Below are 24,792 nucleotides of genomic sequence, written 5' to 3'. Positions count from 1 at the left end.
GTTTCATTTGTCATTTCTTATTAAAAAAAAGAAAATGTTGATAGTGAAACCACCTTTCCTCGGGACATAGAGGACGCCCCTTATTATAGTTACATCCTTAGCTATAAAGAGATCATGAGATAGATCTTTGCCCTGAACATTGGTATATCTGCACAGTATATAGTAATTACATTGATCCTAAGCCTTCGGCCTCATGCACACGACCGTTGTTCTGGTCCGCATCCGAGCCGCAGTTTTTAAGGCTTGAGTGCGGACCCATTCACTTCAATGGGGCTGCAAAAGATGTGGACAGCACTCAGTGTGCTGTCCGCATCCGTTGCTCCGTTCCGTGGCCCCGCAAAAAATATATAACATGTCCTATTCTTGTCCATTTTGCGGACAAGAATAGGCATTTCTACAATGGGTCTCCTATTCCATTCTGCAAATTGCGGAAGGCACACGGGTGACTTCCGTGTTTTGCGGATTTGCAATTTGCAGACTGCAAAAAACTGAATGTTCGTGTGCATGAGGCCTTCTTCATTTGATAACCTCTTTGGCTGTCCAATTTACTCATACTATACCTTGTATTACTTTGGTCTCCCTTCTATTCGCTTACTCCAATTCGGCTATATCTTTCTTATACACAAGTGCCCAAAACCGTATACAATAATTCATATGCATTCTAATGACCGTTCATGACTATCTTCTATGCTGGGATAAATTAACTTCAAGTTACAGATGTAAATCCTACAGGTACAGCCACACATTCAGGTTTCCTGATGCAGTTTTGGAAGCCAAAGGGTAGGTTCACACTACGTTTTTGGAGGAGGTTTTGAGGCAGATTTTCCTGCATTTTTTTTTTTTGTCAAAGCTGGAAGTGGATTAGAAAGGAATCAGAAATATTAAGGGAATGCCTATACTTCTCTTTCCTGCTGGATCCACTTCTGGCTTTGGCTGAAAAACCTACAGGAAAATCTGCCTCAAAACGTCCTCCAAAAAACGTAGTGTGAATCTACCCAGAACCAGGAGTGAATTCAAAACAGAGAAGTCATATCTGTCCTTTATACTTTCTCTCCTTTTATGATCCACTCCTGAATTTGGCTTCCAAAACTGCACCAGGAAACTTGACCGTGTGGCCGTACTGTGTGGCTGCATTACTCAGGGATTGTGGTTTTGATTTCTTTTAATGTACAGCACTATAATCATTTGTGGATTCAAATAACCATGTACATCCATATCTACATCCTCAGTGGCTTGAATATGTGTAAACATAAACGTAAATTTTGATTTGAATATTGAAGCTCACTACAGGGCCTTTATACATATCCTCAGGTAGATCTCCTATTTTTGACAAGCATATTAACATGTATTCTAGTAGGTCAAAAACATAAGATGTGAAAAAAAAATTAGTCTTTTATGCAGATCTTTAGGAGATTTTGTGGACAATCTGGTATTTCTTATCAAAGAGGCACATACTGTAAACATAATATTTTGTACCTTGACAGTCAGTTTTTATGTGATGGAAATTGTTGGTCCAGGAAATGAAGAGAAATACTGTACTAAAATTTAGATACCAAAACCCATTATTTTAGGTACCTCAAGTACAGGGCTCCTGGGGTTTTTCTCTGTGACATTTCGTTGTCTCATTATTGGCACTGGTATGTTCAAGACGACCTAAGAAATATAAATAATCTGATTGTGATATATTAGTGACCATTTAAACAATTAGTCCCTGGCACATTAATTTCAAATGCTCTCCACATTGTACCCAGATTGAAATCTTTGTCATGAAAATGCACTAAAATCTGTAAATAATTGGATAAAATGAAGACTAAACTTAGCTGAGAAAGAGGGTGTAATTGATACCTGCTAGGAAAAGCACTCGGAACAATTGATTTATTTGACTTTAAATGTTGCTGTATTCTCATATCCATTACCAGAGATTATAATGTGCAATGAATGGAGGCCAGGCATCCACACTTCAGCGCTACAGTTCAAGAAGTACTCAAAGATGGAGCAGGAATCAGTCTTATCATGACTGGAAAATGAATATTTAAGAAAGTATTGGGCTTAAGAATTCCCTTGGTTATGCATCATTTACCATAGCCTGGATTAGTGCGTTTCTTATGAAAATGAAGTGTTTGTACCAGATTTCTTTGGGTACACGAACTGTATGCTAGAAAATATACTGATATGGTAAGAATAATTTTGCAAACAAAAGTGATAGAATTTTTTCCTCAATAGATGTGTCTGGAAATAATTATCAAGTGTGAGCCTTGTCAGTCGCTAACTATCATCAGAGCCCTGCATTTTGATATAACATGATATAAATTACATATTGGAGGTTGTTGAAAAAATCATATACCTACGTGAGACAGCCAACCAAAATTGCTGCAAAAAATGGTCTTCTACAGGGGTGGACCTCTCAAAGTAGAGGGACAATATATTAAGCATATGACAGAACTGAAAATCTTTTACAGAAAATCTAGTCTAGAGTAGGGGTAACCTACTTAAAGAGATGGTATTTTAGAGATGTGTCCATGTATATGAGAAATGAGGTCTACTTCAGGCATTAGGAATAATCCACTTTGCTTTCTATAGCCATCAAACTTTACTTGGTATATAATCCTTGATCCTTCATAAAATACAGAATATGTGTAGCCTTGGGACAGTCAATAGGTAAACACTTCTGGCAGGGGGCTATGAAAGTGTGAAGGAGCAGGACAAGAAGAATACACAAAAAGGCCAAATAAACAATATATACAACCAGGGTCAGAATGGCCCTCCATAGTACCAGAGGATCCTCCAGTGAGACCAAGCTCTGACAAAATAATAGGCTGCTTATAAAATAGGGCTTTTTATAAAACAGGGCTCCTAAAGTCTAGTAAAGGATAATTTGAAGCTTTCCTTGGAAGCAATAACCCCAAGATATCCTATTAAACCATATTGATAAAAAAAATTCTTAAATGTGAACATGCATATGTCCTTCATTCATAGAGTGTGGTCCTTCAGGATAATTTCCTCTGATGGGCCCAAGGGAATTCAATCCGATGCCGTATACACATGCAGAAATGGCAGGAAAAGAATCATAACCACAGCTTAAAGAGCATCTGTCAGCAGGATCGGCCCTTTTAAACCAGCCATACTGGTTGATCCTGCTGATTAAAATGATACCTGTCAACCTCTTTCACATGGTCAGTATTTAGCCAGTATTTTTGCATCAGTATTTGTAAGCCAAACCAGCACTTGGTCCAAAACTCAGAAGAGTCACAAATACTCCTGGTTTTATCTGACATCTATCTGACTTTAATGGCATATCATAGGGCAGTGATGGCTGGCTGACCTTCGGCACTCCAGTTGTGGTTAAACTACGACTCCCAGCATGCTCCATTGATTTCTATGGAGCTCTGAGAAGAGCCAAGCAAGTGTATATCTTGGGAATTGTAGTTTTACCAGAGCTGGAGTGTCGGAGGTTAGCCATCACAGTCCTAGGGCATATGCTATCAAGGTCCCAGATGACACAAGCCCTTTTAGTCCAGACACCTTTTTGGGGATTCTTGCCCTTTATCAGTAAAATAACGGAATACTGGTTTGATTGGTGAGAAGCTCTGGCTTGACTAAAATCCATAGCACTCCATGTTCTTTAATATGTTGGAACTTGATTTACAGTTCAGCTACCTATGCATGGCTTTAGAGAGACTATTGGCCGGTGACTCCACAAGGCAAAACAGTAATCTTCGAGACCAACATTATGACAAAAGTAACATAAAGGTGCACGTAGCCCCAAAAGTTGAAGAGCAGGGCTTTCTTGTTTGGGCAAGAGGAGATTAAATGTATCTTATTATGTAACATTCATTTTGTGGGGCATATAATCATTTGTAATTTTTTCGTAAAGGGAATCTGTCACCAGTTTTATGCTGCTAGTTTCTAACAGCTCCAGCACATGCCAATGAGTCCTGATATTCACGAGCTCACGGTTCTCCCCGCCCACCTGTCTCTGATTGACATTTTTTTCCCTATGAATCTACAGCAGGAGGACAGGGAGAGCCAGGAGCTCCTGAATATGGGGACAAGTGACCTAGCATTTTGCTAAGTGGATCTGTCACTTGTTTATGTTGCCCTTAGTAAGGAAACCATAAAACTGGGGACTGATTCCCTTCAAACTCTGCGTTCATCATAAAAAAAAAAAATCTGTCCATATGCATTAGTTTTTGTTCTTTCGATAAGACCCACTAAAAATGTACAGGCCCATCCCAACAGTCCCATAAATTCTTATGTTTGAGGAAAGAAGCCCAGGAGAGAAAGGATTTTAACTTGCCTCCAAGGAGGTAAGTGGGTGGTGCCAGGAGCCGTTTGTTGATTTTGTTTGGGGAGGTACAAGCAAAGTGAACTTCTTTCTGGTTCAGTATGCAGTATAGCATTTTTTTTTTTTTTTGTATTTGCTGATAAATCTGAAGGTGGAATGAAATCTATTTACACAGGCACCATAATAAATTTAAAAAAATGGTAGGATTTCTATGGCAGAAAATCCAGATGAATTCACACCTGCTTTCTCTGTCCAAGTATGAAAATCTTGAAATGCTTGGTTAAGAACCATCCATGTGTATATGGAGAAAATGAAGAGGAGGGTGTTTGTTCAGGGCTGACTGGTGACGTCCTTCTCTATCAGCTGCTAACACTGCAGCCTTCTCTGTCCCGATTCTGAACCATGAATAATTTACTGAGATTGCAAACCCAAGTTGAGTCCGTAGAATTCCCTTAGGCTTTCACTACCTTCAAGCCTGAAGCAGTGACCTTAAAGCTAAAAGCAGATGATATTAAGCTTGCCTCGCTGCACTTAAACTGCAGGATTAAATACACTGTATGGTCTTAAGTAGAAGAACATGCTGGGAGCCACATGCAGATTAGGTTTACCCTACTGTATATACAGAGAGCTTCCCAAAGGCATCAAAACAAAACACGACGACTACTGTACGTGCAAGGTTGCAGCAAGTTTTTCAGATGGATTTTGAAAATCGAAAATAATAGAAAGTTCATTTTTGTTGATTTTTCAATAAGGTCAAGTACTTGTGATCAAATTGTACAGTCATTGTGTATCACAGGTTGGCAATTGTAAGTGATTTGAGTTGATTTGATTGTTGAGAACCAGTGCAGAAGTATCTGAAAGCATGTTAGTCAGACATAACAGAAGATTCAGAGGAGTAGCTTTAACCTCTGAGCTCCTGAGTTCAGAACAAGCCACTGTTTCTTCTGACAATTAACACTTGTGCATGTATACATACAGGCAGGCATTCTGCCCCTGTTAATGTATCATTTATGGATGCTTGTGCAGAACAAGCCACATTTTCTTCTGAGATTAACATGTTTGTGTATTTTACGGGTGCAGGGATCTGCCTCCATTGAGGCATTATTTTTGGACACTGTGTGTGTTTAAACACCATCTTCCCACGATAAGGGACAATTTTTGGAAGCTTTCTAATAAGAAAAAACATAACACATATGATGGAGCAGTGTGTTTTTAAACAAGCTGTTTGTTAAAACCATCAACATTGCGTTTATCCATAACTATGTATGCCATTATGCCATCAATGCTCTGACATTATTTGCTATTGCTGTCATTGTGTTCAAGAGCTTAAAAGTGTTGAGAGGGAAGAAAAAGAGCAAAAATGCACAAGAAAATTATTAAAAAGAAATAAATATTTTCATTGAAAAAAAATCTCAATCCTAGGAGATGTCAGAGTGTACTTACATATACCAATTCTCAGGCCAATTGGAACTTATTCGTTTTGTGTAGGATCAAAAGTTTAAATCAAATTATTTTTCTTTTTTTCCGAATAGGACATAAAATGTATTTTAGGAAATTTGCTCATCTCTACACCATGGGCACCCCAACTACTATTAGGCAGGAGCCAAAACATAAGGGTGTAACCTGAGGGAAGAAAAGGGCTGTCACTGCCGGCCCTAGGAGTATCAGCGTTAGGACTGCCACTGTGATTTATGTGAATAACTGTTGCGGACAGAGCCACTGCCCCTCCTATTCTCCTCTCTGCACCTCCTGGACTTGCAGCAGAAGCAGATATTTTTTTGCTGTGGCACTCCATATTAAGGGGCTTCTCTGTAATAAGTTTATTATAATATTCACAGGTCATGTTTAAAGTCACAGGTCATGCCTAAAGGGGTATTCTAGCTGTATCTAACAATATGGCATAACTGTAAGATAAGTGAGACTGACCCCATACCCTTGAGGCCCCCCTAAATGAATGGAGAAGTAAATTGAGCATCCCACTTTTGCCTCATTCATCTCTATTGGACTGCCAGAGATAGCGGAGTACAAGCGCTGTGGATAGGGGATAACTGACATACAGTTTTAAGTCTGTAAAATATCTCGTGTCATGGTTAAAATGAGACCTGAGAAGCTCAGAACTATTTTAGGCCAAAATAAAACTACACATAATGCCTTCCAAACTAGAGTTGCGGTAATGGGCCCTTGAAAAGAAGACTAATGTTCCTGAATTTATAAATCCTTTTTACGCTCTGTTCCCTCATTGTACGGTACAGTAAGGATAAACCAATGAGATTTCATCAGTATACAATACTGGATTGGAAACAAGTGATCAATGATAAGAAGCTGGGATGACATGGTCTTACGGTGTCTTCATGTAAGGATAGGCTGTCTTCCCCATGATCTGCTCCATGTGAAGTACTATTGACCACAGCTCAGGTAACATAGAAAGAAGATCAATCAGTGAAAGTATTGATTTGTTGACTATGTGACATGTTCAGAAAGTAGAAGTGGTGCCTAGCCTGTAGTCCACAATAAGAATAGTTCCCATTGATTGCAGTGTATTGAGCAGTGAGAATATTCAATGTCTCAGTAACTAGCTTTTGTGCTGATTCTAAGAACCAAGTATATTTTGGTCTTAATTTACCAAATTACTTAAGCAGAATTGACCAACCTTAACTAATAAAGTCTCAGAGGTTGTAATATCTAAAATATATAAGTATTTTTAGATATGTATGCAAGGTGTGTAGTAAACTATATACTGATCCCTTGCTTTATTTAACCATAGCTCACTGTTATGGAGGTGGGTGTGAAACTAATAGATCTGACTTTAGGCCAATGCTAAGGGCATTATCCTGGCAGTCCCTTGGTATTCTCCCTTTAACTCCTATACAGAGATCTTGAATTTTTTTGCAGCAGAGCCGCCAGGCCACTACTTACTGGAGTAATCTTTGTGTGATTGACAGCTGACCACGGGGATCAAAGACATGGGTGTGGAACACTGAGGGTTCAGGGTCATGGCGAGATCAGGGAAGACAGCTTAGGGTCAATATCGAGATCAAGCACAAGTCAGGTCAGGCAGCAGAGAGTCAAAATACAGAAATCAGACAGTGGCCAGTATATGGGCACCTTCACAGAATCTAGCAAGCTTGTAAACCTATTGCTCAGGCACCTTCCCACAGGAGAAGGTGCCTTAAGTACCCAAAGCTGCCTAGTCTGGAGAAATTTAGGATGCACACTTCCCATTTAGTCCACACGCCCTACGGGCAGACTTGAGAGACCTAGCCAACAAGCAGAGGCTGTGTATTGCAGGGACAACAGAAAATCCCAATGTACAACCCCAAGGAAGCTGTGGAAGGTCGGTGGGTCCATGCCACCAGAGAACGCAGCAGAGGGTAGTGTATCGGCGCCCATGCCTTTACAGGAAAGTGATGGATATTTAAACATACAGAATCACCAGTAACAGGTATTGTTGAGTGCTGCGAATTCTGAATTTTGCAGAAACACAGGAGCTTTGTGCCAAGGGTCATTCAACAAGGGTGGATTGACACTGAACGTGAGGTGACACTCATACTGACAAGATCAGGGTGTGTTGTGTGCATTTGTTTTTTAGGAGACAAATGGTTTTGACAGTGTCCATTTACAGTGCTATAAAGTTTCCAAATAATATTGCTATATAATAAAGATAAAATAGTGCCATATTGTGCACAAAAACAGTATAATTAAGATGAGTAGAGATGCCAGCTATTTTTCAAGCATTGCTTTATTTATATTACTAAATCATAATCTTACCGTTTCATCATAGCAGCCATTCTGCCTCACTGCATCTATTATTTCTAATGAATGACTGGGTGTTTTTATGGATTGTGAAATATAGCAGCCACCATATGTAGAAATATGGGGATTGGAACGTGGACTGTTTTGAAGGTTCAGAATGTATGTGATTGTTCAGCCAACAGCTATTGAATGTGTATGGACAGCTTTAAAAGTACAGCTCTGCAGTGCTGTGAATGGGTTTGAGTGTGATACCAAGCACAGCACTATACAATGTACGGCGCTGTGCTTGGTTAGATACGAGAAGACCGTGGCGCTAACAAGAGTGCCACTGCCTTCTCAAAGCAGCTGGTCGGCTTGGGTCCCTGTTGTCGGAACTCCACTGATCAGAGGATAGGTCATCAGTAAAAAAAATATCAGAAGACCCTTTTAAGGACCTGTGATGATGTCATCATAGGTCATGTACATCTAGTAAAGGAACAGCACAGAGAATGGTGTAGTTCCCAGGTTAGAAAGGTATATCTGCCAGGACCTGTGGTGACATCATCACAGGTCCTTAAACCCCCAAAAGCATGGAAAAGAACGGCACGATAAGCTCTCTATTGAGACTAGAGTCTTCATTTACGCCCCCCCATTCCCGTTTTTTACTCATGTCACTCATATATATAGTACTGCAGACAGTTACAACCACCACTACCTCATGTACCTCCTACAGTGATTATAATGCATAACTAACCACATATATCTGTACACACTTGCATCTATTATACCTCGTACCTATCACATCTGTACACTGCTTAATATACTATATCTATCTATCTATCTATCTATCTATCTATCTATCCATCCAGTATAATAGATGCAGTGGGAACACTTATATAGTATATCCAGCAGTGTACTTGTATGTGAGGTGCAGTGGCTACAAATATATAGTATATAAAGCAGTGTACTGATATGTGAGGTATAGGGTATAATAGATGCAGTGTGTACAGATATATAGTATACCCAACAGTGTACAGATATATCAGGAACGAGGTATAATAGATGCAGTGTGTAAATATATATAGTATATGTAACAGTGTACTGATATGTGAGATGCGAAGTGTAATTTATACCCCATACCTCACATATCAGTACCCTGATGAATATACTATATATCTGTACACACTGCATCTATTATACCTTGTACCCCACATATCAGTACACTGCTGTATATACTATATATTTGTACACATTGCATCTATTATACCTTGTACCTCACATATCAGTACACTGCTGTATATACTATATATTTGTACACATTGCATCTATTATACCTTGTACCTCACATATCAGTACCCTGATGAATATACTATATATCTGTACACTGCATCTATTATACCTCGTACCTCACATATCAGTAGACTGCTGTATATACTATATATCTGTACACACTGCATCTATTATACCCCGTACCTCACATATCAGTACACTACTGTATATACTATATATCTGTACACACTGCAGCTATTATATCTCATATCTCACATATCAGTACACTGCTGTATATACTATATATCTGTACAAACTGCATCTATTATACCTTGTACCTAACATATCAGTACACTGCTGTATATACTATATATTTGTACACATTGCATCTATTATACCTTGTATCTCACATATCAGTAAACTGCTGTATATACTATATATCTGTACACATTGCATCTATTATACCTTGTATCTCACATATCAGTACACTGCTGTATATACTATATATCTGTACACACTGCATCTATTAGACCCTGTACCTCACATATAAGTACAATTCTGTATATACTAAGTATCTGTACACATTGCATCTATTATACCTCATACCTCACATATCAGTATACTGTAGTATATACTATATATCTGTACACACTGCATCTATTATACCTTATATCTCACATATCAGTACACTGTTGTATATACTATATATCTGTACACATTGCATCTATTATACCTCTTACTATCTGACCATCTGCAACATGTGACCAGTGACATCACAACTTATTTTTCCCACTCCATTCTACCAGAACTCTCTCCCTCCAACTCCAGACTCACTGCTGCTATTCTGCAAGTACTAAAGACATTTAAATGGGGACAATGCTTATACCAGTGGATAGCAGAGGATAATAACATATTTACCAACATCTCAGTAGGTAAAATCGGGCCATATAAGCCCCGCCCGAGGAAATGCCCCAGACATGGCGAGAACACCCTCTGATGTACAGGGTTTGTGTTAGCCCTGCCCGGGACTGTCTCTGAAAATCAGGGACAGGCCTGGCAAATTCTCGACAGTTGGCAAGTATGCAATAATGCTGGGTATTTTGTACTTCATGAGGGTATTTATTCGGTGCTGTTGAGGAGATTCTTTGTGCTACAATATTGTATTTGTATGGTAAAGTTGGGGAGGTAATTTGGCAATGCATACTGGTATCAGATGCTACTCAGAGGTAATTTGAGCTTTATCATGGTATGTGTTGCTGTTGGGGGGGATAATGTTTGTCCCCTGACCACATGATTAGTCATTTTTGTGTTCCTCTTTTATTTCCTTTTTTGTATTGATGGTTTACACAGGGGCATAACCAAATAAAACCAAGTATTCACTTCTGCAGTGTGCATGGCACACCATTATTTTTTTGCATTATCATATGTGGGCTTGCAAGGTTTTTGTGTCAGGGATGTTCTGTAATGCCAGTCCGGCCCTGAAGGCACACTATAAAACATGCAGCAGCAAGCACAGTTCATGGAGCAAGGGGAGTTTCTAGAAATTGGTAGTGGGAGGGGCTATAAATGGGGCATGGGGGCCCAATTTAGATTCTTGCTATGAGGCCCACTGATTTCTGCCAGGAGTCATCAATATTGGAAACCAGATGTAAAGGATCTCCTTGCACCCCGACCGGGTACCTCCGTTAATGAATGCTCCCAGTGCCTCACGAGGACTCCAAGCACTCCACTCGACACCGATACCACCACAGGAACCAGGAACAGGAACAGCTCTTACAAGAGCTAGAAGTAATAGCCAGGGGAGTATACACATATAGCAATCCCCACACACATGAGACAAGGCTCTATGTTGAATTTAAAAACAGGAACTCTTTATTTGAACACACAACATTGATTTATACACATCTTCCAACAAGGTTACCACCCACAGGGTTTTGTAAAAACAGCCAATAACCAGGTACAATACACTCAGACACTCCCACACAAAATCCTCCTGGAGACAACCGAGACGTAATTCAATTATCTCTCAGGACAAAGGGACATCACCAATACACACAGAGACAATGGAACAGACCTCACTACTCAACGTATACAATGTCCCACCCTTTACAATACACATAGACATTTAACATCCCAAAATGGCACGAATTAGACCAGGGGTTCAAGTTAGTACAAGTCCTTTGTGAACAAAGGAAGCCTGGCTGATGAGAGGGCCCATAATCCTGGGGCAAGAGGCTAGCAAACAGGCCCCTCCAAAACCCAGTGGCGAGGTTAGTTTCACCACACCAGACAACCCCTTTACTAGGTAGACAACCCCTGTCTACCTAGTGACCAGTGATGGCCAGTTCGCAGTGTTCGCCAGCGAACACATGCAGGCTGCCATCTTAACTCACAAGTCCAGCAATGCACGTGTAAGCCCTTACCTGTGCCGCGAGCCGGTATGAAACAAATGCCGTCACCGGGAGCAGGCAGTTCCGAGAACAGCCCGATGAAGGCCCCCGGCGGCTGTTCTCGGAACTGCCTGCTCCCGGTGACCGCATTTGTTTCAGACCGGCTCCCGGCACAGGCACAGGTAAGGGCTTACCTGTGCATCGCCGGACTTGTGAGTTAAGATGGCAGCCCACATGTGTTCGCTGGCGAACACTGCGAACTGGCCATCACTGCTAGTGACATATCCCATGTAATGTAAAGAGCAGAGATCAGCAACATTTAGCACTCCAGCTGTTGTGAAACTACAACTCCCAGCATGCTCTTCTCATGTTTAATGCCTCTTTTTTGACACGTCAGTGTCTATGATGACATCCATAATAAGATGGTCAGTGGATCATTGTGAAGATGTTTGTGAAGGATCTGTGTTTGGTCTTTGTGTTAGTTTTTTTGTTCTATGTGTGTTATCCTCCGAAAAAGAGTTTCCAGAGCATCATCTCCTACCAATAGTCCATGAAAATCACTGACAGAAAACAAATCATCTATGTAAGAACATTCTCTGCTTTATTAAAGCTTCATTTATGGTACTAAACTGAGTAACCAGCAATAAAATATGTAGTTTTCCAATCAGTTCACACTGGCAGTTAGACCGTGTTTACACAAGTGTAAACATTTTGCTAATTTTTGCACCAACTTTACTCAAATTCCGACCTGACCACAGTTCTGATACACAACAATAACCGCATCATAGATCCCATAGGTTATGCTTTTGTGAAACCAGACTTGTGCAGCACACGAGGCATAAATCACCCTGCACGAATTGTACGATTACAGGAAGAAGATGGCTGGAGTATCTCCAGTCTGTTCATACATCCCACTACTGTACACTAATGTCCAGCTATATCTTATAATGGTTACAGTAACTGTCTCGCAATCTATCAAAGTAATTCTATAGCGATATCCACAAGATATCAGAAAACTACTGGAACAGCCAGAAAGTAATTCCAAGTCATGTTGTATTGAACCTCAGCTTCCATTATCTTAACAAGAAAATGACTTGGCAATTGATTAATGGGCGAGGACCGAGGCATAGAGACCTTCAAAGACTTCAGATCTTCACATCTCACTGCAATGGTAACAACACAGGCTCCCATTCAGTGACTTTTGCATTTATTTCGTATTAATCTATTTAAGGATAAAGCAAAAGCTGAAAAAAGTGACCGGTGAGGAAGCATAATGTGATCAGAGCATACAGGGTCTCCAGAAAACCATCCATCTTTTGACTACAGTAGACATTTCATAGTGCAGCAGATAATGTTTGAAGCCTATAGTTGTGATCATCGGCACTTTGCCTTACTACAAAATGTATGTATTCATTCTGAATCAATATGTAATTTATACTTGATTCATATTGGGCCTTAATTAACCCAAAACATTTCAGATGTGACCAAGAAGATATATGCTTGAAGTTATTGAAGAGGCCCATCAGCTCAAATGACATGTTCAAAAAATAACAGGGCAGGAGCACCTTTCATTACAACTCTGTATACCTTTCCTCTCTTATTCTTCCTGGAAATGTTATTAATAACAACTGGACAACTGGGTGTTACCATTTCCCTTGTCAATGGGGCATGACCCAACATACTCCGACTCTGCCAGCACTGATTGGACAGTGTCATTCTTTGTAGGGACATGCACAAGGGAAAATTGGGCAGTGACTTTACAAGTCCGAATGGGTTAGCCAGGTTTTGACATCATGATGGGTTAGTGCCCCTAAAAAATGATTCAGTAGCTCAGAATCCCGGACCTGCATATACCCAAATATCTCTGCAGAGTCTTTAGTATTTCCACTGTTAATGGGGATACTATGTCAGTCCCAGTTACAGGAGAAATCTATAGTAAAAAAAAAATGAAGTTATATGCTCCCCAGAGGTCTTGTATGTCCTTATGGATATCACAATATGTAAAATAAAATTTAAAAAAATAAAGTATTTAGAAAAAAAGTTTCACATTTAAAAAAAAATTCCACCCAAATCCGTTATTTAAAAAATGTTAAAAATGTTAAAAATAAAAATAAATTGACATATTTGGTATCACCACATTCGCAACGACCAGCTTTATAATAATATCATATGATCTACCCCATCAGGTCAACACCATAAAAAAAAAAGAAACATTACGCCAAAACAGATTTTTTATTTAGCTTACCTCCCAAAAAAATAATGTTAATCAGTTGTATGTACCCCAAAATGGTAGCAATAAAAACGTCACCTCATCCCACAAAAAATGAGATCCCAGACCAGACCATAGCTAGAAAAAAAAAAGTATGGCTCTAAGAAAATTGCAACACAAAATTTATATTTTTTTTCAAAAAATGCTCTTATTGTGCAAAAACGTAAAAAAATAAATAAAAAATATTGGAATTGGAATTGCCGAGTCCGTAACAATTGGCTCTACAAAAATATCACATGATCAAGCTGAACGGTATAAAAAAAAACATAAAAATGATGCCAAAACAGCTTTTTTTTTGTCCCCTCACCTCACAAAAAACATAATATCAATCAATCAAAAAGTCGTATGTACCCCAAATTGGTAGTAATAATAACACACCTTGTCACGCAAAAAACAAGCTCTCACACGAGACTATAGCTAGAAAAAAAAAAAATATGGCTCTAAGAAAATGCCAACATAAAAACATTATTTTTTTTCTAAAAAATAAATAAAATAAAAAGAATAGACATATTTGAAATTGTTGTATCTGTAATGACTGGATCTATAAAATATCACATGATCTACCCCATCAAACATTCTAAATAAATAGAAAAATTACACCAAACAGTTTTTTTGTGACTTCACCTCCCAAAAAATGAGATGAAAAGCAACCAGAAAGCCAAATGTACCCAAATGGTGCCAAGAAAAAATACAGCGTTTCCTACAAAAAATAAGCCCTCACACAGCTCATTCATGTGTGAAAATCCAGATGCCGCTCCCTCCCTTCTGAGCCCTGGCGTATCCCCAAATAACAGTTTACAACCACAGTTGGGGTATTACTGTATTCAGGAGAAAGTGGATAGCAAATTGTGGGGGGATATTCTTTTGTTATCTTTAGTGAAAAAGAAAGTTTGGGCTTAAAGCACCATTTTCTTGTAAAATAAAAAAAATTAATTTTCATTTTCACACCCAGGTATTAAAAATTCTTTGAGGCACCTGTTGAGTGAAGTACTAGCCACACCCCTTAAAAATTCCTTGGGTGGTGTAGTTTATAAAATGTGGTAACTTTTTTGGGGTTTTGACTGTGGGGAACATGGTGCCCAAAGACCATTCCAGCAAAATCTGCCCTACAAAAACCAGATGGCACTCCTTGCCTTCTGTGCCCTGTTGTGTGCCCAAACAGCGGTATACGACCACATATGGGGTGTTTCTGCAAACTGCAGAATCAGGGTAATAAATATTGAGGTTTGTTTTGTTATTAACCCTTGCTGTGTTCCAGAAAAAAATCAGCCCAAAAAAGTGAAATTTTGAAATTTCACATCTATTTTGCTTTAATTCCCATGGAATACCTAAATGGTTAACAACATTTCTAAAACCAGTTTTGAATAGTTTAAGGGGTGACGCTTCTAAAATGGGGTCATTTATGGGTTGGTTCTATTATGTAAGCCTTAAAAAAGTAGACTTTGGAAATTTTCCCAATTTTTTTCAAAATTGCTTCTAAAATTCTAAACCTTCTAACGTCCTAAAAGAATAAAATTTCATTACCGAAGTGATTCCAACATAAAGTAGACATATGGGGAATGTTAATTAATGATAATTTAATGAGGCATCACTATCTGTCTTAAAAGCAGAGAGATTCAAATTTAGAAATATTCATTACATTTTTGTTAACTTTTGTATTTTTTTATAAATAAAGATAAAACATATTGACTCAAATTTACCATTAACATGAAGTACAATGTGTCACGAAAAAACAATCTCTGAATGGCTTGGATAAGTAAAAGCATTCCAAAGTTATTACCACATAAAGTGAAACATGTCAGATTTGCAAAATTATGTCTCGTCAGGAAGGGGGTAATAAATAGCCTGGCCTGGAAGTGGTTAATAAAGGTGAATTGAATATTTTTTTTGCCCAAAATGAGTAAAATGTACTGTATTTTTCTTTTTATAAGGTGCACTTCCCCTCCCCACCAAAATTGGGGGAGAATGGCTGTGCATCTTATAAAGCGAATACTAGCGAGCACTTCCATTATGAGAAATCTGATTGGGGATCTGACAATGAGGGCTGATTTGAGGTCTGATAGGAGTCTCAAATAAAGGGCTTATCTGAAGTCTGATGGGGGTCTCACATTGAGGGCTGATCTGAGGTCTGATGGGGTCTTACATTGAGTGCTGATATGAGGTCTTATGGTGGTCTGAAATAAAGGGCTGATATAAGGTCTGATGGGGTCTGACATTTAGGGCTGATGAGGTTCTGACATGGTAATTACAAAAGAAAAAAAGAAATATATACAGTCAGGTCCATAAATATTGGGACATCGACACAATTCTAACATTTTTGGCTCTATACAACACCACAATGGATTTGGAAATAAATGAACAAGATGTGCTATAACTGCACACTGTCAGCTTTAATTTGAGGGTATTTACATCCAAATCAGGTGAACGGTGTAGGAATTACAAGTTTGCATATGTGCCTCCCACTTGTTAAGGGACTAAAAGTAATGGGACAGAATAATAATCATAACTCAAACTTTCACTTTTTAATACTTGGTTGCAAATACTTTGCAGTCAATTACAGCCTGAAGTCTGGAATGCATAGACATCACCAGACGCTGGCTTTCATCCCTGGTAATGCTCTGCCAGGCCTCTACTGCAACTGTCTTCAGTTCCTGCTTGTTCTTGGGGCATTTTCCCTTCAGTTTTGTCTTCAGCAAGTGAAATGCATGCTCAATCGGATTCAGGTCAGGTGATTGACTTGGCCATTGCATAGCATTCCACTTCTTTCCCTTGGTTACTTATGCAGTATGCTTTGGGTCATTGTCCATCTGCACTGTGAAGCGCCGTCCAATGAGTTCTGAAGCATTTGGCTGAATATGAGCAGATAATATTGCCCGAAACACTTCAGAATTTATCCTGCTGCTTTTGTCAGCAGTGACATCATCAATAAATACAAGAGAACCAGTTCCATTGGCAACTATACATGCCCACGCCATGACACTACCACCACCATGCTTAACTGATGAGGTGGTATGCTTAGGATCATGAGCAGTTCCTTTCCTTCTCTATACTCTTCTCTTCCCATCACTCTGGTACAAGTTGATCTTCACCTCATCTGTTCATATGATGTTGTTCCAGAACTGTGAAGGCTTTTTTAGATGTTGTTTGGCAAACTCTAATCTGGCCTTCCTGTATTTGAGGCTCACCAATTGTTTATATCTTGTGGTGAACCCTCTGTATTCATTCTGGTGAAGTCTTCTCTTGATTGTTGACTTTGACGCACATACACCTACCTCCTGGAGAGTGTTCTTGATCTGGCCAACTGTTATAAAGGGTGTTTTCTTCACCAGGGAAAGAATTCTTCGGTCATCCGCCACAGTTGTTTTCCGTGGTCTTCCGGGTCTTTTGGTGTTGCTGAGCTCACCGGTGCGTTGCTTCTATTTAAGAATGTTCCAAACTGTTGTTTTGGCCACACCTAATGTTTTTGCTATCTCTCTGATGTATTTGCTTTGTTTTTTTCATCCTAATGATGGCTTGCTTCACTGATAGTGACAGCTCTTTGGATCTCATCTTGAGAGTTAACAGCAACAGATTCCAAATGCAAATAGCACACTTGAAATGAACTCTGGACCTTTTATCTGCTCATTGTAATTGGGATAGTGAGGGAATAACACACACCTGGCCATGGAACAGCTGAGAAGCCAATTGTCCCATTACTTGTCCCATTACTTTTGGTTCCTTAACGTATGCAAACTGTTGTAATTTCTACTATTGTGTTGATGTCCCTATATTTTTGGACCTGACTGTATATATATATATATATATATATATATATATACAGTGGGATGCGAAAGTTTGGGCAACCTTGTTAATCGTCATGATTTTCCTGTATAAATCGTTGGTTGTTACGATAAAAAATATCAGTTAAATCTATCATATAGGAGACACACACAGTGATATCTGAGAAGTGAAATTAAGTTTATTGGATTTACAGAAAGTGTGCTATAATTGTTTAAACTAAATTTGGCAGGTGCATAAATTTGTGCACTGTTGTCATTTTATTGATTCCAAAACCTTGAGAACTAATTATTGGAACTCAAATTGGCTTGGTAAGCTCAGTGACCCCTGACCTACATACACAGGTGAATCCAATTATGAGAAAGAGTATTTAAGGGGGTCAATTGTAAGTTTCCCTCCTCTTTTAATTTTCTCTGAAGAGTAGCAACATGGGGGTCTCAAAACAACTCTCAAATTACCTGAAGACAAAGATTGTTCACCATCATGGTTTAGGGGAAGGATACAGAAAGCTGTCTCAGAGATTTCAGCTGTCGGTTTCCACAGTTAGGAACATATTGAGAAAATGGAAGACCACGGGCTCAGTTCAAGTTAAGGCTCGAAGTGGCAGACCAAGAAAAATCTCGGATAGACAGAAGCGACGAATGGTGAGAACAGTCAGAGTCAACCCACAGACCAGCACCAAAGACCTACAACATCATCTTGGGGCAGACGGAGTCACTGTGCATCGTTCAGCCATTCGGCGCACTTTACACAAGGAGATGCAGTAAGCGAGAGTGATGCAGAGGAAGCCTTTTCTCCACCCACAGGACAAAAAGTGCCGCTTGAGGTGGGCTAAAGCACATTTGGACAAGCCAGCTTCATTTTGGAATAAGGTGCTGTGGACTGATGAAACAAAAATTTAGTTATTTGGCCATAACAAGGGGCGTTATGCATGGAGGAAAAAGAACACAGCATTCCAAGAAAAACACCTGGTACCTACAGTAAAATATGGTGGTGGTTCCATCATGCTGTGGGGCTGTGTGGCCAGTGCAGGGACTGGGAATCTTGTCAAAGTTGAGGGACGCATGGATTCCACTCAGTATCAGCAGATTCTGGAGACCAATGTCCAGGAATCAGTGACAAAGCTGAAGCTGCGCCGGGGCTGTATCTTTCAAGAAGACAACGACCCTAAACACTGCTCAAAATCCACTAAGGCATTTATGCAGAGGAACAAGTGCAACGTTCTGGAATGGCCATCTCAGTCCCCAGACCTGAATATAATTGAAAATCTGTGGTGTGACTTAAAGAGAGCTGTCCATGCTCGGAAGCCATCAAACCTGAATGAACTAAAGATGTTTTGTAAAGAGGAATGGTCCAAAATACCTTCAACCAGAATCCAGACTCTCATTGGAACCTACAGGAAGCGTTTAGAGGCTGTAATTTCTGCAAAAGGAGGATCTACTAAATATTGATTTCATTTCTTTTTTGTGGTGCCCAAATTTATGCACCTGCCTAATTGTGTTTAAACAATTATAGCACACTTTCTGTAAATCCAATAAACTTCATTTCACTTCTCAAATATCACTGTGTCTCCTATATGATATATTTAACTGACATTTTTTATCGTAACAACCAACAATTTATACAGGAAAATCATGACGATTAACAAGGTTGCCCAAACTTTCACATCCCACTGTATATATATATATATATATATATATATATATATAGTCAAAAAAGTGTGAACAGCACAGCAGAAAATTCAGTAATCGGGTGCCAGCGGCTGATGGAGCTATCCTTACTCCAAAAATATACAGATTTTACTAATAGGGATAATCAATTATCAATTATTCCAGCGGCTTGTTTGCCCAGAGATCGCTAGAGCGGCCTTGATATGAGGGGATCAAGTGACCAAGCGTGGCGATCTGGATTTGGGTTAGTCACAACATGATCGCGATGTTTTGCTGCATGTGACTGCTCAGACATGGGAACGGAACTTGATGCATCATGCGACCGTTCCAGTGATGCATTCCTTTGAGCGGATGTGACAACGCATAATGTACTTGCGCAGTGAAACATACAGACGTGGACAAAATTGTTGGTACCCTTTGGTCAATGAAAGAAAAAGTCACAATGGTCACAGAAATAACTTTAATCTGACAAAAGTAATAATAAATTAAAATTCTATAAATGTTAACCAATGAAAGTCAGACATTGTTTTTCAACCATGCTTCAACAGAATTATGTAAAAAAATAAACTCATGAAACAGGCATGGACAAAAATGATGGTACCCCTAACTTAATATTTTGTTGCGCAACCTTTTGAGGCAATCACTGCAATCAAACGCTTCCTGTAACTGTCAATGAGACATCTGCACCTCTCAGCAGGTATTTTGGCCCACTCCTCATGAGCAAACTGCTCCAGTTGTGTCCGGTTTGAAGGGTGCCTTTTCCAGACTGCATGTTTCAGCTCCTTCCAAAGATGCTCAATAGGATTGAGGTCAGGGCTCATAGAAGGCCACTTTAGAATAGTCCAATTTTTCCTCTTAGCCATTCTTGGGTGTTTTTAGCGGTGTGTTTTGGGTCATTGTCCTGTTGCAAGACCCATGACCTGCGACTGAGACCAAGCTTTCTGACACTGGCTAGTACATTTCTCTCTAGAATTCCTTGATAGTCTTGAGATTTCATTGTACCCTGCACAGATTCAAGACACCCTGTGCCAGACGCAGCAAAGCAGCCCCAGAACATAACAGAGCCTCCTCCATGTTTCACAGTAGGGACAGTGTTCTTTTCTTGATATGCTTCATTTTTTCGTCTGTGAACATACAGCTGATGTGCCTTGGCAAAAACTTCGATTTTTGTCTCATCTGTCCACAGGACATTCTCCCAGAAGCTTTGTGGCTTGTCAACATGTAGTTTGGCATATTCCAGTCTTGCTTTTTTATGATTCGTTTTCAACAATGGTGTCCTCCTTGGTCGTCTCCCATGTAGTCCACTTTGGCTCAAACAACGACGGATGGTGCGATCTGACACTGATGTTCCTTGAGCATGAAGTTCACCTTGAATCTCTTTAGAAGTCTTTCTAGGCTCTTTTGTTACCATTCGGATTATCCGTCTCTTAGATTTGTCATCAATTTTCCTCCTGCGGCCACGTCCAGGGAGGTTGGCTACAGTCCCATGGATCTTAAACTTATGAATAATATGTGCAACTGTACTCACAGGAACATCTAGTTGCTTGGAGATGGTCTTATAGCCTTTACCTTTAACATGCTTGTCTATAATTTTCTTTCTGATCTCTTGAGACAGCTCTTTCCTTTGCTTCCTCTGGTCCATGTCGAGTGTGGTACACACCATATCACCAAACAACACAGTGATTACCTGGAGCCATATATATAGGCCCAATGGCTGATTACAAGGTTGTAGACACCTGTGATGCTAATTAGTGGACACACCTTGAATTAACATGTCCCTTTGGTCACATTATGTTCTGTGTTTTCTAGGGGTACCATCATTTTTGTCCATGCCTGTTTCATGAGTTTATTTTTTTACATAATTCTGTTGAAGCATGGTTGAAAAACAATGTCTGACTTTCATTGGTTAACATTTATAGAATTTTAATTTATTATTACTTTTGTCAGATTAAAGTTATTTCTGTGACCATTGTGACTTTTTCTTTCATTGACCAAAGGGTACCAACAATTTTGTCCACGTCTGTATACCTCGCCAGCACCTCATGTGAGCGAGCGATCACGACCAGGTTATTATTGTTGTTCAATTATATTTTTATATAATTTTTAATTACTATTTTATTCAGCACCTGGGTATGCACTTATGAAATTAGGTTCACTAATTTATGTATTTAGAATTTATATGGACTATATGCACTTGTATATTTATTCAAATTCACAATCATGTATCTGCACTAATTGATATTGTATTCCAGGGATAATCATGAATTTTTTATATATTTTTTTATACACTATATATTGTTTTTTTTGTATAATTATGTTGATAATTGATTGATATTGATCACCCTATTTATATGCTTGGAGCACCCAATGTTGTATCACTGCTTGAGAAAGGTTCCAGTGTGTGGACCGAAATGTTGCAACTGGTGAATAAATAAATAAAAAAATATATAAAATATATAAACTTAATCTCTATTTTCAGAAATATTTCTGCTGGGATTCAAACTCCCAAGCTTGCACATTAGAGACAAGGACATTAACCACTACACTATACAGCTACATGCTGACCTGCACAGAAATATAAAATAAGTATTCTGCTGAATAGGAATACTCACTAAATCAGAAACTACTATGAGGTTTTTCTGACATAGTTTAGCATTCAGCTTTATAGCTGATTGGATAAGGTCCTTGCCTCTAATGTACAAACTTGGGAGTTTAAATCCTGGCAGAACCTTTTCAGAAAATTAGATTTAAATACACTGGGGTGTCCCCAAGCACTGACTCCATATATGGATATATCTACAGAATATCTGGAGTCAGCGCAGGGACTCCTAAGCCGAACTAGATTCCCGACACCCCCCCTCTTCAGAGCAGGGGGTGCCTGTGGTTCTCCTATTGACTTCCATTGTGGTCGGGTGCTCAGTAGAACACCCGAGCATCATGAAGTGTTCTACACGAGCAACAGTGCTCGTTCAACACTATTGAATACAATTCTGTCAGGTTTTCTAAAAATAAGCCTTGTGTGTGGGTCTCTGTAGATTTTAGTTAATGTTCCAGCCAAACACCTTCAGAAAAAAACAGCCAGCGGGTTATCAGAGAGAGCTGTGCGTCTTTGTCTTCCCTGCCTCCTCTTATTGAGTTGTCATGATATCTTGACAAGCTCCTATTATTCTCTTCTCTGTGGGGACATGGAAAGTCTAATAGAGGCAGTGAATTGTGTTTGGAAATCTGAAGGCTGGTTATTCATGTGTTATGGAGAGCAGAAAACGTGCCTGGGATCTGCAGGGAGAGATTGGGCTTTAATGTGAAAGATACAGCTCTCTGTAACGTGACATGCCTGACAGTGATCCGTACACCTCGAGGTGCCCAACTCTTGACAGCAGAGTGCTCTCCATACATCTACTTATTCACTTCAGATACAGACTGGAAAGCTTCCTTCAGTCTAAATCCATGGAGGGAAAAGATATTGGGGTGAGATTTCCTAAGACTGACATTTCCGATGTAGTCTCTTTATAAAATTGGTGTATCTACTTACAATCTAGTGTAAATTATAGTAAATTCAACGAGCCGTCCTACCCATTGGAGCGATTTATGAAACAATTTAATAGAAAAAGTGTGGGGGAGATTTATTAAACAGCTTTCATTTTATATTCTGTGCTTGGATGAAACGAAAGCCGCCATGTGATTGGTTGCTATGGACAACAAGAACAGTTCTTCTTTTAGGCCCCATTGATACGACTGTGCCGCCATCCAGTGTTGCAGAGTGGACCCAAAGCCTTTGGATACACTTGGAAGCCCTTCCGCTGTGTGGAGTTCACACAACCAATGCCCTTGTTTGGCAGACCTGCGGTTTGTGGACCACAACACCGGCATGGTGGCACTATGCTGTGTGAACGGGGCCTTGGACGGATTTATAAATCGGCCTCATAGAGTATACAATAATATAGAGTATAGGGCAATAGAGTGCAACTGAAGGGTGCCTCAGGGGCGTGTAATGGTTCTGAAGATCCCTAGGTTGTGCAGTGACAGGAAGGGAAAGGAGCACCGGTTTTTCTCTTCAGGCAAATTCTGGTTCTTAGGATCCTCTCTGCCCTTGGTATTGATGCTTTCATGGTGCGAGGCAGGGTCCCTGTTGTCGTGAAATTAGTGCATCGTCATGAAAACGTAGTGCAGAAAGCAACGAGGAGCCAGTTGTGCAGCAGAATGGTTTCTTTACTGGAGAACTCAAATGCAAACAGGTCAGGACAAGTCTTACTTTCAATTAACCGTCTGGTGTTATATAGAAATGCAGTATCCTCAAATATTACAGGCGATAGAAGAGAATAATTACCGCAGCACTCTCTGTCTTCAGTCATATATGGTTTATTCACCAACCGTGCGATGTTTCGAATTCACAGAGTCTTTTTCAAGCATATGACTGAAGACAGAGAGTGCTGCTGTAATTATTCTCTTCTATGGATTGCTGGGGACCCGTCAGGCTTGAACCTGACACCGCTGGCACTGCCACCATTGGGACAGATTTTTTGAATACATCCAGTGAGTAGTGCTGTTTTCTTCTCTAAATAAACTCCAGATATTACAGGCCTCACAGCTGCACAGGTATTCATAGGCTTTAAAGGAGTTCTCCGGAAATTAAGAAAATGAAAATACTTAAATATTACTTTATTATAAATATATTTCCAAATACCTTTCATTAGTTAGAATGTCTTGTTTTGCCTAGGGAGAAATCATCAGGGGAAACAAGATGGCTGCCGTCCTATTAGTACACACAAAACCTATCCTAATCACACAGGAGGACAAGTTACTTCACAACACTGAGCTAAAGAGCTGCCTCATGCTCGTCTCTGCTCTTCTTGTCAGGGATTATGATCCTGAATACAGATGATAAAATCTCCAGCTGAATCTCTGTAGGAATGGAGCTCATGAGGAGACATGAAGTTCAGAGAGGACGGACAGGACAGGCTGTGGTAATGGAGACTCCATACAAGAACTGCTGCTCATTAGCACATTCCCACCCTCCTCTCTGTACTTCATGTCTCCACATGAAGTCCATTCCTACCAAGATTCAGCTGAAGATCTTATTAAAGTCTATTCAGGACGATAATCCCTGACAAGTAGAGCAGAGAGGAGGATGATGCAGCTCTTTTGCTCAGTGTTTAGAAGTAACTTGTCCTTGCTGTATGATTAGGACAGGTTCTGTGTGTACTAATAGGACTGCGGCCATTATATTTCTCCTGATGATTGCTCCCTAGGTAATATTAGCCATTATTACCAATGAAAGGTATTTGGGAATATTTTTACAATAAAGTAATATTTAAGTAATTTTATTTTCATAATTCACGGAGAACCCCTTTAAACAGCAGGTACCTGGGACTGATATCCTCAACTGGGGGTAACATAGGG

General features: G+C 39.6%; 1 protein-coding gene across 2 annotated transcripts in view; it reads left to right on the top strand.

Moving 5' to 3' along the window:
* The window catches only part of LOC122934297 (ephrin type-A receptor 3-like), a 259,114-nt gene that overhangs the window by 39,757 nt on the left and 194,565 nt on the right, over positions 1-24,792 (top strand). The gene's annotated exons all lie outside the window — the stretch shown is intronic.

The sequence above is a fragment of the Bufo gargarizans genome, chromosome 4 (assembly GCF_014858855.1).
Source record: "Bufo gargarizans isolate SCDJY-AF-19 chromosome 4, ASM1485885v1, whole genome shotgun sequence".
Classification (NCBI taxonomy): domain Eukaryota; kingdom Metazoa; phylum Chordata; class Amphibia; order Anura; family Bufonidae; genus Bufo; species Bufo gargarizans.
This window is presented reverse-complemented; position numbering and strand designations above follow the sequence as displayed.